The sequence below is a fragment of the Episyrphus balteatus genome, chromosome 2 (genome assembly GCF_945859705.1).
Source record: "Episyrphus balteatus chromosome 2, idEpiBalt1.1, whole genome shotgun sequence".
In the NCBI taxonomy this organism is placed as follows: Eukaryota; Metazoa; Arthropoda; class Insecta; order Diptera; family Syrphidae; genus Episyrphus; species Episyrphus balteatus.
Window position 1 is genome coordinate 14,052,277 of NC_079135.1, and position 19,194 is coordinate 14,071,470.

General features: G+C 30.3%; 1 protein-coding gene across 2 annotated transcripts in view; it reads left to right on the forward strand.

Moving 5' to 3' along the window:
• The window catches only part of LOC129910812 (CCN family member 4), a 113,608-nt gene that overhangs the window by 16,562 nt on the left and 77,852 nt on the right, over nt 1-19,194 (forward strand). The window lies entirely within an intron of this gene.

Sequence of the window (19,194 nt, forward strand, 5' to 3'; positions counted from 1 at the left end):
TGAAAGAAGACATCGACAGTACCAACTCGATATATAACACCGCCATTCTGTGATATTTATGTTGTGCGTTAAGATGTTAAAAAATTTTTTATTGTTAAATTGTGATGTTTTTAATTTATTAAATCTTATGTTAATTTATTTAAAAGTATAAAACTAAATTTTGATTAAAAATAAAAAAATATAAAAATGGAATAAAAATAAAAAAATAATGTAAGTTAAAAATATTCTAATTTTAAAATTCAAACGAATTAAAGAATTGTTATTTTATATATGTATATTAGAGTGTCCGCAAGAAATCGATTTTCGAAATTTGGTCGGGGGAACCCCATAAAATGTTCCGCCTTTGCAGATTTTTAGATAGCCAAAATTTAAGCTCGATTGGATAAGTCTAAATGGTGCCGACACTCGCTCAAAGTATCAAAAATCTCTGTTTTTTCACTGTTTTTCGAAGAAAATTAGCTCTAGCTCCCAAACAGATGGGGTTATTTTCACTTTTTATATATTAAATGAAAGGTAGTGTTATTACACATAATTCAGATTCAAAATTTGTTTAGTTTTACAAAAAAAAAAATATTGTCATCAATTTAAATTTTCAGTACTTACCTCAAAAAGAGCTGAAGTGCAAACTCGATTTAAAATGAAACTTTTTTTTTACTGTTTTATTTAAAAAAAAAATCGAAACATTTAACAGATTTCTAAAAAACAAAAAACTTAACATCGTGTTAAATTTCTTATACATAATTATTGAAGTAAATACTAAAAAATTTAATCAAGTGACTTACTTAAAGTAGTTTTGGAAGCATCAGGATATAATTTTCGGCACTCACTGACTACCTGAAGTACATATTGTTTTTGTTCCTCATCTTTAGTTAAAAGATTATTAAAATCGGTTATTAACTTGACTCCTCTTTCTGCCATGTCATTTACGACTTTAAGTTTTTTCACTTTCTTAAAGCCTTCTTTAAGAAGGCTTCCATCTAGAACTCCAACAAAAATCAAAACCAACTGAAGAAATTCCTTATAGTCATTTCTAGGCTGACATTCTTGTAGTTTTTCTTTTAATTCACCTGATATCTGGGTTATAACTTCAGGGGTTAGGTGTTTATTTACATTTTTATCACTGATACCCGTGTGATATATTTTTGAATCTATTTTTGACCATTCATTTTGGAACCTTTTAAAAATATCTGGTTGAGGTCCAGTGGTTGAACCCAACTTACAATCAAAAATACCTCTTAGCAAAACTTCGAGAATATGGTGACGACAGGCCAGGTACAGCAACTCTTTATCCAACATTTGCTGCAAAATTTTGCAAGATCCTTTAAGTCTTCCAGTGTTTGAAGCAGTGGTGTCAAAACACATTGCTTTTACAGCATTTGAAACTCCCCATTGTTCCAGCATTTCATACACAGCTGCTGCCTGCTCTTCACCAGTACTATTTTCTATAACTGGCACTCCTAGAAGTTGTTCTTTTTCTCCATAAGATATAGCTATAGCAATGCGTTCATTCTGCTCTCTCTTAAGAACACCTGGCAACAATTTCCCATCCCAATGAACAACCAATGTCTCATTTTCTGATATTTGTATTCGGTTTCGGATTTCCGCAGTGTATTTCTCCCTAAAGTTTTTTCTTCTTGAATGTAAGGCTGATTTTGAAACTACAAAGTCCATTGGATTTTGCCCTAATGCTTCTATCGTAGCAATAATTATGCGAGAAGCATTTCTATCAGATACCTTACATCGATCTAATAACATAGAAAGTTTCATTGTTAACAGCTCTTTCACCCCACGACTATACCAAATTTTCCTGCTACCCGATGGCCCAGAGGTTGCCTGAGATAGAGAAACATCCATTCTATCCCAATCCGCAGAATTCTGGCTATATTATACTTCTTCTTGAGCTTCCTCCTCCGTCCCCTGTGTTTCCGCGTCATCTTCAGTATCTTTTAAAATCAGTCAACATTAGCAAAGATCTAATTAAAATGATAATAATACTAAAGCTTACCAATATCAAATCTGAATTCTTCAATTCTGCGTTTTTTTTCAGTAATGGTCAAGGCATCTCGATGTGCTATATCAAAGAGATCGTCCATTTTCAACGCAAATTCTTTTATTTTATTTTTGGTGCTTTTAAGCGTTTTGTTTTTATTTCGTTGGTGATTTCTCCACTCATTGTAAAGTTTTTCTAATTTAACAATGGCATCTTTTTCATATTTTGTTTGAATTCTGGCTTTTTCCCAAAAAATAAGTACCTCTCGAATGACAAGTCTTGCAGATTCCTTTAAATTTAATTTTACAATTCGCAAATTAAAAAATAGTGTTGACAAAACTTGACGATTTGAGGGTAATTTACACCCTGTAATTTGATGAGACGGATAGCCTACAAGAAAAATTTTTTCTCGGGTGTTTGCTGCCAATGCCATATCAACGAACACAAAATATATCTGGAAAACACTAACAATTCTTAAAACTTCTTTTAATCTTAAAACAAAAACGCAACAGAATTAATACTCACATTTTATTTTAAGTTAATTTATTTTATATACAAAGGAAAATAAGCAAAAAGCGAGAGTTTATCTTAATAAAATTATTGAACTACCAACGAAACGACTCGTGAAGCTTAAACTTCATAAAAAAAACAACAAATATGTATTTTACAACTGCATTTTATTTTTTTTCTATAAAAAAAAACGTAAATAAACAGAAAAATTATTTCTCTAAGGGTCAATTTTTCAATAGTCAGATAAACCTCAGTTAGAGCTTATTCCTTGGAATAAAAGTTTTTTTTATATTGACATTTATTCTTCTAATAGTCTAACTGACGATTGAAAAATCAGGGCTAAAATTTAATTTTTTTTCTATTAAAAGCTTAAATCCTGAAAATTCCATAACACTTCGTTGAATATCTTAAGATTTGTTTTAGTTTGTCACGACAATTGAATCATTTATTTGCAAAACATGATAAGTCCATGATTTTAAATTTTTCAGGAGAAGAAAAAAACGTTCTATTTTCTTTTGATATGAGTAGAAAAATTTATAAAAAATATATTCTGTAGAACTCTTGCCTAGCTACAAAATACCGTTTCGTTTTTAATTTTTGGAGCGATAGCTCAAAAGATAAAAAATAAAAACGCTTTTGGACTTATCATACTTTGAAAATAAACGGATGTGAAATTAGTTTTTAAATGGATATGCAATTTTGCTTTTAGCCCCAGTCTATCAAACAATTGTATTTGAGAATAAAATACAATGTCCGGACTGCTAATTTAACTTTAAAGTAGCTTTAAACTTCAGATTTTCAGCCATTAATCTAATATACCATTTACATAAAAAGAAGCTGTTGTTTATTTTCAAAAGATGATAAGTCCGGGACTTATTCTGTTTTTGATGCTAAAAAAATATTTCGCGTAGCTGTAAAATCGGATATAGATGGAGTAGATAGTTGATATTTTAAAGACAGACGTGGTTATCCCTGGAGTACAAATTTAGTCAAAAAAACGAATTTTGAAAAAAAGTGGACTTATCATGTTTTGCAAATAAATGATTCAATTGTCAACATTGAGTTAGCCCGATGTTAAAGCGCTCGCCTATCAATCCAGGTATAGCAGGTTCAACCCCCACTAGGTGCCCTTTTTGTTTTGTTTTTTTTTTTTCAGTCAATTTTACTCTGTGCTTCTATAATTGATAAAATTATTATATATTATTATATATAATACGAGAAGCATTTCAATTAGATAGGTAACATCAATCTATAACATAGAAAGTTTTATTTTAAATCGAGTTTGCACTTCAGCTCTTTTTGAGGTAAGTACTGAAAATTTAAATTGATGACAATATTTTTTTTTTTTTGTAAAACTAAACAAATTTTGAATCTGAATTATGTGTAATAACACTACCTTTCATTTAATATATAAAAAGTGAAAATAACCCCATCTGTTTGGGAGCTAGAGCTAATTTTCTTCGAAAAACAGTGAAAAAACAGAGATTTTTGATACTTTGAGCGAGTGTCGGCACCATTTAGACTTATCCAATCGAGCTGAAATTTTGGCTATCTAAAAATCTGCAAAGGCGGAACATTTTATGGGGTTCCCCCGAAAAAAATTCGACAAAAATTTTTTTCTATGGGAGTTGCGGTCACTCTAATGTATATAGACGTAATAATAAAGCGCCCCTGAAGATGCTGAGAAACTCCAGCGAAACGTCGGGACAAAAATTTATGTTTTAATTTTTTATTTACATAAACAAATCAATTTGACCAAAAAAGCCCAATTAAACTACTTAAAAGCAAGGAGTTTTCCGAACATGAACAAAAACGGAATACACAATAAATGAAATTCAATTTTTTTTATGTGAAATTATCTGTTCACGTGAAACTCACAATAATTTTCTATCTGAAAGATTTTCGACTCATCAAATATAAATATTTGGAAAGGTTTTCGTAGACAGCATTAAAAAAAAAAACTTTTGGGTTTGAGTTGCAATTGATCACAAGACACCTTTTGACTACGTTTAAAGATGTCATTTATTTGACAGCCCAGTCATTCAAACTCTGGTGTTCCACAAGGTTTCCATATCAGCCCTCTGATTTTGACTCGATGCTTGATCTATAATTTCAGCGCCTAGAGGATGAATGTGTTAAGTGACATTTTAAAAAAATTTGAGAAATCAGTGTTTTAATTTCTTTGCTCCCATACAAAGTCTATTTTACCAGTGAGTTTTTTTTTAGGTTAAAAACGAATTTAAAAACTTCTTGATTTGTGAGAAAAAAAAGCAAAATTAAAAAAAATGTCACTTTCACCAAGCGTTTCAATTATATACATAAATATAGAGCGAACTTTCCACTTGATTTCGTTAAACGTAAGTAAGTAGAATTTTCTAACCTTTTTCAAATTTTTAGGTTTGGTCAGAAAATAAAATAAAAAAATTGTTTTTCTGTAATTTTTTAAAGCGGGCATATAATCACTCATTAAACTTTGAAGTTTGCTGTCAAATTTATTAAATCAAAAGTTGAAAAAAAAAAAAAAAAAAATAGTTCAAGGTCATGTATCGATCTAAGTAGTTTCGAAATGATTTCTGGCAGTGGGAACTATTGATTTAAATGAAATTTCTGGAAATATTGTTCTTTTTGTTTCATTTTAAATGGGCTTATGTATGTGTCTGTATACACATGTTCAGTTCATCAGGATTACCATCGAAAATCAGAGGACATTTTCTCTGTAGTTTTATTTCGCATTATAGCATGTATCTCATATGCATAGCTCCTAGAAATTTCATAGAATGCCAGTACGGAATGCCTTTACTTCAATGATACTTTATATTGTTCAATCTCGTCTGTCAGTTGTAAGAGCTTAATTTTTTTGTTTTATTTTAGTCTCTGTTCATCAAAAAGCTAAAAAGAAAGGGAAATAGTTTGCAATGCAAAAATTCTGATGTTTACAGCCATTTTATTCTAGCAAAATCAGTTTAAAGAATTTTTAAGAGAAAAATGGTTGCCATTTTTTCATATTGCCCTCTTTTCATATTGCCCTCTTTTTTTTGTTTTAGGTAATACTGAATAATAGCAGTTTCATTAAAATTTTTGATTTTAGTCTTGTTGTTGTATATGGGTTTTGAATACAAGTTCATAGAAACTATATAATTAAATTAGTTTGATTAGTGGACTTAGCGGACTTGATTGCGAACCTATTAAGACATTTCAGCTCTCTGCTTTTTTGTACAAAATTTTGGTAAAATACACCCAACAAATTACTGCGTGATAGAGGTTTCATATGAGTAGGCTCTCACCGTCTAAAAACACGTACAAGGTTACCTAACGCTTGGGCACACACATAACCTTAATGTGTTAACATTCAGGACCCTTAAAAGATTTATGAAACTTTACATGTCACAACAACAACAACTCAGCTAACTAACAGCGCGTATAGCTTTGAATTTCGGTCTTCCCACGTTACACTATACGATACCGATTGCATTCCAACCGAGTTAGATAGAAAATTATTGCCCTGTCGTAACAAGTATCTATGAGGATAACATTGACAATAACAGTACCTACACAGGACGAAGGAAATCCACAAAGAAAAAGTATCTCTGTCGAATTGTGTGGAACGAACGAATGAATGAACGAAAAAAAAAGAAAAAAAGGATCGGTGGGGTTGGGTTAGAGAAATTCTCGGGAACACTGTTATCCTTTGAATGAAATAACACAGACAAAAAAGGATGTGCTTCTGTGTCTATAACTGTGACTTCCGACTCCTCTGCCAATGGTTCCTGAAAAAAAAGCAAATCTATTGTATTAACTGATGTTTGGGGTGCAATTTTTTTTTTCTTTTTCGCTTTTCCTAATAATATTGGATTTGTCGGGAAATGGAGAGACAAAAAAATAAAGAAGAAGAAACATGTCGAAGGGAAACTAGGGGACATCAACAAGAAAATATGTACACAGTTGGAGGATTCCAATCTTGTTTTTTGTTCCCTTTTTTTTTGTTTACATATTTTTTTCTGTTTTGTTAGAAAAAAAAGAGAATATTTCCCTCTGTTATTTACGCTTGAGTTGAAGTTTATTAAAGGCGCGCCCACACTTCAAAGATCATACTAAACCACACACCAGGGAGAAATACATAACAAAACAAGGATAATGGAATTTTCTGCTTATTTGTGTATATTTATTTCCTTCTTTGTTTTTGTTTTCGGTTGTTTGTTATTATTGTGGTTATTTTTTTTTTTCTTGCACACTTTTTTTTATTGCCAAAAAAATATACATAAATTGAAGGTTAATTTATAAATACTTCAAACATGTCTAAGACGAAAACAAAACAGGAAGTAAATCATAAACGTAAAGCCTCTGTTAATGGATTTATAGCGAGACGAATGATTATAAATCAGATCGCAGGCAATTTTGAATAACAAATGTCCTTTTTTTTGCGGGAAATGCAAAAAGGAAAAAGTTCCTAAAAATAAAGTAACAAAATTATGAGTTTGGGGTTGGTTGATTTTTATACCTCTCAACTCGGAGTGGGTACCTACATTTATTTGGCAACAACAACAACAGGAAACAAAATTGTTTTTCTTTTTTTTTTCTATTCCTCGCTCGTAGAGGCAGGGTCATTTGCAAGAGTTTTATTTAACTTTTTCTTCAGCGTTGTTGTTGTTGGTTTAATTTTATTTTTTATAAGCCAGTTGTTTTTTTTTGGCTAAAACAACAACAAAAAAGTACAAAAATACATAAACCAACACGGAATTATATTCTTTTCAAAATTATGCGGTTAATGACATTTTATGGGTGCCGCTAGGTTTTTTGTAAAAAGTTAATAATGGCAGTCGTATTTTTGTTTTTGTTGTTATTTCATTCCAACGTAATACTAACGTTACGTTACTTATACAATTGTGGTTGGGGGTCAAGCAAAAGACACATCCTTGCATGAAATTGTTTTCACAATTTGTTCCTAGGTTGGGCTTAAAGTATGATGAAGAACCAACAGGCACGATATGCCTTAGAGAGAGTTTTTATTTTATTTTTGGTGGGACGACATTATTATTATACATCATAGCATAAGGGCTAGGGCAAAGGCGTATCCTTCCATCCATCTCTAGAGCTATAGTAGACGATAAAACATAAGGAAAAAGTTGTGGGGCATTTATATTCACGACGTTTTTAACCTTTGATATACGTATCGGGGCTTAGTTTTGTTCACGTTTTGCTTATGAGCAGCCTATTAACAAATTTTTCAGTAATAATACGGAAAGAATTTATGAACAAATTTCAAGTGATATATCAAATGGTAAAGCAGCAGTAGTAGGTTAGGTATATAGGTAGGTAGATGGTTGAAGGATAATTTGTATGCGGAGGTAATATTTTTTGTTCATTTTTATTAAAGGGTGTTTTTTATGAGGTATATAATTTTTACTTTTAAATAACTACAACGAATTAAATTTGAATAGATTTTTTTCGTTATAACGAAGAATGGTTAATATTTTTCGTCTTATTAAGTACCTAGATGGAAGTAGATTTAGTAGGTATGTATTGTTTTTTTTCGAAAAGATGATACCAGACAGAATACTAAACTTTTTTCTATACATATTATGTTCATAATAGTTCTTCTTATGCCCGATTTGGCCAATATTTATTATAGACTTCTGCAAAACAGAGTTTGAGAATCGAGGGTCTAGGCCAATTAATTTGGCAGAATGAAGGTGTTGAGTGACATTTTTTGAAATTTTGATTTTTTCTCACAGATTAACAGCTTACATATCAAATTAAATTGCAGGTCAATCAGTCTTAAAAGTTTATAAATTCGTTTTGAGCCTAAAATAAAGTTCACAGCTTTTTGGCATATGTAATTCCATATCTTGTTAATTAAACAAAAATTTTATATTTAAGACCAAAATTAACGGAACTTATCATATGACCGAAATGGAAAAGTTTTCTCTTCTCAAAAACAACTATATAACGATTTTCATAAAAAAAAAACACATTTAAAGTGACATATAAAAAATACACTTAAAATGAAGGGATAGTGAGAAAATTTTTATTTGAGAAAATCTAGAATTGATAAAAATTATAAAACAAAAAAGAGGTTGTCTGTAAAGCCGATGATTTAACGTGATAAGAGAACAGGTTGTGTGCTTTTGTTTAAAATGAGTCAATTAATATAATAAATAAATTAATATTAATAAAGCGTTTATTTATTTCAAACAATCAAAATTTACAAGAAAAAGCTAAAAAAAAATTACCTTTTTTCTTTTCTCATTATATTAATTTTTTTATTTTAAAAGCTTACAAAAAAAAAATTATACCATTAAAAAGCAAAAAGTATTAAAATAATTTATTAAAAACAATCATTTCTTATGAAATAAGTGAAAAAATCACTTCCATCACCCAAAAATCCATTTTTTTGATATAACAACCTATAATAAATTTTATACCACCTGAAAGCTTATTGCTTCAGCTCAAGGTATATATATACAAAAAGAAATTCTTTAATTTCGATAAATTTTCGTCAAAAAAGGCAAAAAAACATATAATTTTATCTTCTCACGCTATTGGATCAATTTTTTCAATGAAAAATTATAAAAAATTTTATATCATGTGAAAGCTAATTATTTCACCTTTCAAATGACGTTTCAATCTTATTTCGGAGATGTCTAGAAAAAAATTTAGAATTTTTTAAAGCCAACCATGTCGAAATTCCAAACTGAGATTACGGTACTTCCCACACTGGTGGCTGTTCATGATCAACAGATCTCCACAGGTGTTTTGAGGTATTTCGCATGTTTTTTAATTTAACATTGTTTAGCTTGTACTGATTGTGTAGTTATGTGTGATATATCAAATGAAAGGTAATATCATCAGGATGCTCAATAACGTTAAATAAAATTTGTATTTGCCCTGGATCAAAAGATATAATTTGTTAAAAAATAGAATTTTATTTTACCGTTATCTCAAAATTGTGTTTACGAAATTGATTGAAATTTTACACAAATATAGTCCTGTCTATTATCTATCTATAATATAAATTTAATTTATTTATCTGTTGAAGAAAAAAAAGATAAAAATAAATAACAGTTAAAAACGGTCAAAAAACTTTTGACAGAAAAACTTGTTTTCCTGTTATTCGGTCAAAAATCATTTTAAAATACCAATTTTTTCATAGACTTCATGGTCTATAAGTTATTTGAGATTTTTTGAATGCTACGAAAAATTTAAAAAAATAAAAACTCACCAAAAAATACCACAAAATAAGTAGTGTTTTTCAAAAATTCATATTTCGAAACGCAGAGACGTTATCACGTCAAAAAAAAAAAAAATAATTTAAGTGAAATTACTATGTCTAACGTTAGTTTAGTTATAAGAAGTAAAAACTTGTTAAGGGCTCTGTGCAGAAAATAAAGAAAGTGGAAACGTTTGGACCCAAAATGAATACACATTGTCAATTTATAGGACTTGAAAATTGATTCGTTTGTTATTGTAAGCATTTCAGTTTATTTTCATATTCATGTCGATTTTCATGAAAAACGGCAATGCCATACTTCCGTTATTCGTTTTACTTTTTTTTTCTTTTTTTTTAAGCTCTTCAAATATTGAGTTTTTTTCTAAAATTTATGTTTTTAATATTGAAATGTTTTCAAGATTACATACATAATAAAAAATGTAATCAAGTTCTAAATACAATGCCAACTTTAACCAACAATATTCATTAAATATTATCATTTCCCTTTCAATTTTATTCAATCACTAAATGGGCTCAAAAGCTAAATTGATTAATACAAAAATCAAACAAATCAAATTTAAAAGGGCATAACTGAAATGACATTCAACACAAATTGATCATATATATCTCAAAATATTCATTTCAATTTACTCATTCATAACGTATATAGAGAAGGTAGGTGTATCTTCACGTAAGGACTAAAAGCGCTCATCAAATTTGCAAATAGCATGCCAACTTCAGCCGCTAATATTTTTTTTTCTTTTTTTTTTCAAAGAAAAACCCATATGCATATCAACATCCGTCATGGTCCATGTCATCAAGCTGTTCTAATAAATTTCAAAAACCTCTCTAAAGCATCCCATCATGCCATCACAAGATATATAAATATATGAATTCTCTGTCAGTTTCGCCGTCAAAAAGTATAAAAAATATATAATAAAGAAAAAAAATCCTTTCATCATCATCATCAGCAAGCAGCCAGACGCATGAGATGCAGCCAGAAAAAAAAGACCGAATTCATATAAAAACTCATCATACTCACACACACACAAATGAAACAACACAGCAGGACGAAAAAATGAAAAAAAAAAAATATATAAATAAATGCTGTAGAGGTATTTATTTATTTTTTTTTTTTACATTTTTTTCACAGAAAATCTCTTAATTAAACGCATGAGTGGCTTCACTGGCAGCCTTAAGGGTTAACAATTTTTAGTGAATATATTTTTTTCCATATAAAGTATGAATGTACGACGAGTATGAAACATATTTTTTTATGTCCTAACCATCATTGTCCTGGCTGTGTCTTTACACTACAACACTGTTACCAGAAAAGAGTAATGCGTGTGGGGGTGAAACGTTTATAATATATTTCATGTTTGCACAAAAAAGTGCAAAAAAAAGGGTTAAAATAAAAAAGGAGAATCCTGTAGAGAACCAAAAAATACACAACAGTAAAAAAAATATAGAAAAATCAACGTTTTGCAAGTTTTTCAACCCTTTTTTTAGGGTAGCGCGGTTTATGCTTGCTCTTGGTGTGGTTAACCATTTAAGTTTGCTGATTTTGCGACGTTGACAAAAGACTACAAAAAGAAAAAAAAAAAAACTTATTACATAGCCCTTAAGGGCGGGTTGGAAAATTTCACACAAAATCAAACACAAGTTGTGGGTCGGTCGAGTTTGGGTCGGGTCGGTAGATGAAAAATCACATTTTGTTTTTTTTTTTTTAGTTTTTTTTCAAGACAAGATGTATGAGATGGTTTTACAAGTGGCTTGACGTTTTCAAGGATTTAAGTTTAAATGAGTTTGGTATGGTAGCAAGCAAGTATCAAAAGTGCAGCAACAACAACACTAAACGATGAATAAACTGTTTCAAAACCTAAAGTGCTGTTTGCTTTGTGTTGATCATTTTTCTCTGGAGTGAAAAAAGGACTTTTTTTTTCCTCAAGGGGTTTATTAGGTTCAAGTAGTTTAAGGATTATTTCTGAACTTTTGCTCATTACAAATTATGAGAGTGAATTTGTTACAAATGTTTATTAGAAAAAAGTTTTATATGAATATTATTTGAATACCTTTGTAAAATTGGATCACTGTGGCGTATGTGTAACATTTTTTTTCTATAGAAAATCTTAATACAATTTCAATCGCGAACCAATCGTTTGAACTAATTGACAGAAATTATTTAAATTAAGAGTGAAACATCTTTCATGGTTCAATAGAATACAAAAAAACTAGACACTAAAACCAAGACTTATTGTGCAGAAAAAAAAAAAAACATTTTCTTTTCTTTAATTTAAACGTTTCTATGAATAATATTAAAAGTTTCAGTTTCTCAATTTTTTTCTTAGACGTCGTCTCTTCAAAACATCAATTTAGTTACCTAACTTAAATGGCATCTAATCAAATTTAAAAAACAGCCACCACATTCTACAATATAAAAAAAAGAAAACTAAACTTTGATGAAAGTCTTTTTTTGTTCCACCTCCACCTTTCTCCTGACCCAAATTCCTCCATCATCATCATCAAAATGACTTGACCCCAAATTAAAAAAAAAGTAAGTTTTCATTGCAAAGCAATCCTTTTTAAAGGACTCGTTTTTTTTTTCGTTTCTTCATAAAATATCCCTCCTTCTCTCTCTTTTTTACCTTAGCGCAGAATATTTTAAATAAGCAAAGAAAAAGTTAAAAAAAAAAACAACAACAACTTTTCTTTCATTTCTTTTTTAGTTTATAGAGTTTATACCTACTTAAAGTTTATTTCTTAAAGAGAAGGAGAAGCAAAAAAAAAAAAATAAATACAAATATCATAAAGGACCTGTTAGCAGCAATAGAAAGAAATATACAAGGAATTAAAATACTCTGAGCAAATATTAGTGAAGAAAGAGAGTGTTTTCTTTCGTGTTTGTTGGCATTTTGGTATTTTTTTGTGTACCGTCATCGTATAAGAGTAGTCGTCGTTCTTTGTGGCCTATAAAATGGGGTGACCATGCATAATTATTTTTCATCAATGAGAAATTCTTTTCTATTAATCATTTATGTAAACGGTATAAAAAAATAATTCTTAGTTCAAAATAATTTTCAATACCCACCATGCATAGTTTCTAAGTACTAAGTTAATTCAAATTTACCGTTAAAAAAAAAAGCTATACGCAGCCGAATTAACCCTTTACTGGCTACCCATTCATCATCAATTGATGTGAGTCAACCTCACATGACTGAAGTATCCGTAACCTTGTTTTTAACTTTTTTTTATAATTCACACTGTGTTTGTTTAGAAAAATAAATTTCTCCTGCGATAAACTATTTCGGATGTAATTTGATCTCAGTAAGACCCAAAACGATAGTTGTGGTAATTTAAGTGCATCTTTGAAGTAAAGAAAAGACTCAATCGAAAAAGGAAACTGACGACTATTGTAATTATGTATATTGTTTTTATGGCTTGCTGCAGCAAAGTGATGTTTTAGTCAGAATTGCATATTAATAACCTGGAATAATATCACCAATACACGGTATTTACTGATCCAGCTTGAAGTGCAGTTCCATATTAGTGAAATGACTTCCAATGTCAGAGAGTAGTACACCCAGCTGAAAACTTCGAAGTAGATGTGCTTAGAAAACAAGGATAAGCCGGATGACTCGTTTTCAGCCAACATTTAAAGAATCCGAATTTCAACAAAAAAATACATCCGACAGTATTCAGCAGTATCACTTTTGTTTAAAGACTCATTTGCATATTCAGATTAGGGAGCTTTCTTGAACAATAACTTCTGAAGACATCTTAAAAACCTTTAAGATGAAACAAGTGCCAAATACAATATATTCCTGTTTTTAAGGGTTTAGACGAAAACCTCTGATCGTTGACAGAAAAGTCCAAATTAGAAACATTTCGATTCATATTCCATCGTTTTTCACGTTTGAAATACCTATTCAAGAAGTAACCCGCATTGTGGATTTGTGCAAAAGAGCAAGGAGGTTGCATGAATTTTAACAGTTACACTGAACCAACTCCTTACGTAAATACAACGAAAAAATTCGTTGACCCAACGAAAATTTAATTAATTTTCAGTCAGTGAAAAATTTAATTGGCTCAACGAAATATGTTTCATACGTTAATGAAGAACTTCATCAATCAACGAAAACTGTCGTAATTTAATGAAATTTTTGATCGAGAATTAATGAATTTTTACATCACTTTACGAAATTTGTTCATGGATTAACGTTAAATTTAATTAAACACGGTGATATTTTCCGTTAGTCAGTGTATTTTTTGATTAATTTATGAAAAGAACTTTCGTTAGCTAACGAATTTTTTCGTAAATTTTATGAATATTTTAATTAAATTACGAAGAAATGTTCGTTAAATAACGAAACTTTGTATTAATTATTTTTTTAGTAGATTATACTTTATACATTCTTTTCGTAGGGTTACGAATTTTTTCGCTAACCTACGAAATTTTTCATTCATTCTTTCTCATTCATTCTTCCCTTTAGTAATAAAAAAAAATGAAATGCATAAAATCCGCAGAAAATTTTTATACATAGGTAAAGAAAAACATTTTGAATTTTTAAGAAGAAGATTGGTTTTATAATACTAATTCTGAAATTTACTGAAATCAGTAAAGTAGAAGAATAAGCACTTTATCTAATTGGACTTGTTAAATTATTAATTTAATATAGCTTTTTATGGCCTTTAGTCCAAACAAAAAATTGGCGTTTCATCCCAGTAGAGCTCACTTGGATTCATTTGTTGACTTATCGTGAGACACCTTGTCAATACGCATATATTGTATATGTATATTCAGCTCAACTTACATAGATTTTTAAACAAAAACCTAATGCGAACTATATGCAGCAAGATTAAGTTTTTAATCATTAAAACAGAAATGCACCCAAACCCAAGTCTACGTTTTTTTTTGTAAGGCAACGATTTTTTTTCGTTAACTGATGTATTTTTTCATAGGCCGATGTAATATTTCATTAGTATATGACAATTATTTATTTTCATAAACTTATGAAAATTTTCGTTAGTTTATGTTGAATTTCATAAGTTAATGAATTTTTTCGTTACATAATGGAAACTTTGATAAAGTAAGGAAAAAATTCTTATTTTTATTCTTTAAAATGAGTATATGAAATTTTTCGTTAAGTGATGAATCTTTTCACTAAATTGGATTTGAAGTTTATGAAACGTTTTAATTAATTTATGAAGGTTTTAATATTACGAAAAATTACATATTTTCGTTGAGCCAACAAAAGTTTCGTTGGGCCAACGAAAATGTAGTGTATAAAACGATTTTCGTAATTTTACGAACTTTATTATTTTCAGTGTAGCGTTTAGACATAACGAAAACGTCATTATATAGTCACCTTTAACTGAATGGGAAAAATAGAGTATTCTTATAGGTATCCGAGCAAAAATATCAGTCATAGCACCTTTAAGTATAGACAAACAAAGGATTTAAAATAACTGCTTTCTCTCTACATCTAATGGAACTAAAACTTCAACGAGAACAGTTAATGTCACTCAATCTTGGTCTCATAGAAGTGCAATTCGAATGTATCGAAGAATTTCAACTTTTCATAAATCCTAACTAGAATGTCTTCATTTGCAAGTTTCTTGGCTGATCTTGTCATTGAAGATGGGATTCAACTATTTCCACCCAAAGTTAAAGGCTTCACCTTCTACAAGAAGCCGTCAACAGTTGAAGAATTACGAAGACTTTTGCACACATAATAGGCGTTATGCTCACAATGGTCACAATTAGTGATGGGAATTATCGAATAAAAACTATGAAAGTATCAATTGTTGTAACATATTCATTCATTCGAAAGTTTTAAATCATTCATTCACTTAGTTACTATTTTCATTCCAAGAGTGTTTTCATTCGATAGTTTTTTTATTCGAATCGTTTTTTTTTTATTCGGTAGTTTTTTCAGTCGAATAGAGTGTTATTTGCCATGCAGAAAAATGGGAACACACGATTAATGAAATTCTTGCTGAGGGTTTTGGTAATAACATTCAATCATATTAAAGTTTTGTATAGTGCAATATACTTTTCCTCTCAATATGGTGACCTAGTGTGACCCTTTTGTGCAAACAAACACCAAAATTACTCTCTAAGCTTCATGGTAGAATTTTGCGTAAGGTCCTTGCACTGACAAAGTGTCAAGGCATATTCAATGTAGATTATACAATACAAAAAAATTTAAATCAGATCAAAACCTTTACAGATGGTCACACTAACTCCAAAATGCTGTGGCAAACATTCAAAACTCAACGTAATTTCTCATCCTTTGAATATTTTTTCATATATTTTTTTTTTTCTTACATTTCTTCAACAACTTTTGCCGCTATTGACAGTTCCCTCGGGTACTTTCATAAGAATTAAAAAAAAGAAAAAATACCCATGAATTCTGTTTAAAAATTTCACCCCCAGGATTATAGCTAGGAATTCCAAAAAAAAAATTCTGCGAAGAGGCAGAAAACAATTGGACATTGAGACAATGCTTGTTGGTGAAGAAGAAACTTCAACAAGCTGCCTTGGCAAAACATTTTCATTCCATTTATGAGAGAGATGATGGAGGCTCTGAGTAAATGTCGGGGCCTTTGCCTTCCGCAATTTTTAGCAAAACCACCTCCCAGCCCTTATCCTGTGATGTTGCTGTCTCGCGGTTTCCCTTTGTGTGGGTTTATACTCTCTTGCTGTGATGATGGTGGTTTGTGGTGGAGAGCGGGTTGAGGGGTGCAAATGATGTTAGGCAACAAAATCAAATGAAAATTTTGTCGACTTTAATTTGCTTTTTTTTGCATCATCCCTACGCATTTAAGGGATGAGTATGATTCGTTGGATTCGCTTTGTTATCCTATTTGTTAGGGTCTTTGGATGAGCAGAGTGACTCTGGGTGGCTCTGTCTCTGGATGGGTGTTAAGAAATACGCACTCAAGTATTTGAAGGGTGATGATGATTCTGTACGGTGACGATGTTGTCACTGTCACAGGCTGGAAAATGATAGGAATTTTCAGCATACACAAAGCTTACACAAGAAAAGAGAGATTCTTTGCATAAGGTGTTGGGTTTTATTTGGAATAGCTCTGTATCTATGCTCTGTGTGAATTTTCATTCTGGTATTTCTGGAAATTCGTTTTTCTTTTCTTCGATTTTCTGCTACACATTTAATAAAGATAAGACACGTTCTCTGAAATTAGTAATTGGATAATGAGCAAGGTAAAAAATAACGTTTCTTTTTTTTTGGTTGAGTCACATTTTAAAGGTTCCCTAAAGCTTCCCTCTGAGGGAGTAGATATAAACAAGTATCCAATTTTCTATTCACACAGTCAAATGATATTGATGAGAGGAAGAGGGATGATTCTCGGTAACTTATATCCTGGTACACAAAAGTGAATGAAGAGAATGGGAATTTTATTTGGTAAGTGAAATGATTTACCTTGTGCAATATTAAGGTGAAAGGGAGAGACTGATTTTGGGAGGTGGTGAAGAGGGGAGGCTTTTGATGGTGATGATTTTATTTGAGATTGAAATTTCACAAAATGGTAATGGAATAAGGGAGCAAGATTGATGATTGAAAAAAAGAAAATATGTGAAATTGATCATCGGATGATAATGGACATATATTTGAGGAGCAAAAAGCACGAGAGAGGGAATAAAGAAATATAAGGAAACAATATATTTTGAAGGATTTTTCGCGTCACGGGTTTTGAATTTTGATTCATCTGAGATTATATTACCTATACGTTGAATTGAATTATCTGGTTTCTCTCTTTTTCAAATATTGAGAAAGGGAGGGGCTTTATATAGGCTTAATTTCATTGTGCTTCTGTGTAATCTTATGAGCATTATCCTAGTCATCAGTTATTCATCATATAAATTAAATATTCATTTCTTGTACACACTTTTGTTTTGATTTCATATTGGGGGAGCACAAATATATCTAGGTATTGGTGGGTAGGTATTATATTCTGTGGTAAGTTTCTTTTAAGAGGGTCAAACTTAATTAGGATTGTGAGTAAATTATATGGTATATCTGGTGGAGGATATTTTGTGTAACTATAGGTATGCATATAGATTAGGTGGATATTATATGGTGCACAAATAGTCATTAAGACCTTTTCATAAATATGCACACGTTTCAGAAAATTATAGAGAGTATGGAGTATAGAGTTTTGTTGATTCAAGTTGATGGAATTTTGGGTTTACATATAATAGGCTTTCAGAATATTGGAATTTGTTGAAGGTAAATTCTGTTTTAGATATTAAGTGAATTTATCAAAATTAAAGCTATTTCAATACCAACTATCCAATGAAATTGTTAATTAACTTGACCCATTGTTATTCTGGGAAGGTTTATAATATGATGGTTCATTGTTGGCTCCGGTAGCACCATGAACATCCTAGTTTTGGTAACTTTTTTTTTGTCTTAATATCACATAGTAAAATAAATTCAATGAATGTTAAACGGCTTTTAAACTTTTCAGAGATTATATAAAAAGCTTAACGCTTTTATTGCCAGTGACTTTGCCATACCATCAAACAGAGCTAAATGTTGTGTTGTGTTTCAAGAATCCTAAGCTCTTGGTCGCGAAAAGTTACAAGCTTCAATTTCTATGGCAGAGATAAACTTTATCGCTGTTTGGCTACTATAATCAAAAAGGTAATATCAGTTGCTATCTATCAAATTAGTTGCTTTCAGCACTACCATAATCTCAGCTTTGTCGAAAATGGAAGTATTTGAGAAGTCTGAATGAGTTATGACAAAAATTCTGTTCCAATCCTATAGTATTAATCAATTTTGGAACCTTTGGCATAAATAGCTGTCATCGATTCGCAGGTTAACAGCTTGTTTTTCTTTCTGCGTATTAATGTTTGAACATTTTTTTCAGAACATGTTGTCAGTTTGATTTAGCCAAAGAGCCGTATCGGTTGCTGATTCTAAGTTTGAATTAAGACTAACAAATATTGTGCAAAAAGTCCAGCATAAATTATTTTTTATAGTGTCATTATAGGAAGCCCAACATAACATCATCAAATCGGGCAAAAGGTTAGAGTAAATATATTTAACATTGAAGTCGTCAAATAGAACCTCAATCGTTATGTCCAAAGGGAGAAAGTTAGCTTAGAAACAGGTTGGTTTTAAAGGCTTTTTAGTACAGCTCAACTTTAATCTAGAAATTTTACAGTAGCATGTTTATTGTTTACAATCCACAGTGGATTGCTTTGTATTTTACTTCTTAAAAATATTGAAGTTCTTTTTAGTAGCTTATGGTTCAATTTTACTTTGTTTTTCAAATCTTATCTACAAATTGTTTTATTTGCTCAATTTCTGAATTTTGTTTGACTATTTTTTTAGTTTATATACAAGTTTTATCCGATATCACTTGTGCGCCTCCACAATAAATTAAAACAAAATAGCGAGACCTAAACAAATAAACAATACAACATTGTATCGATCTACAATGTTGAATCATAGCA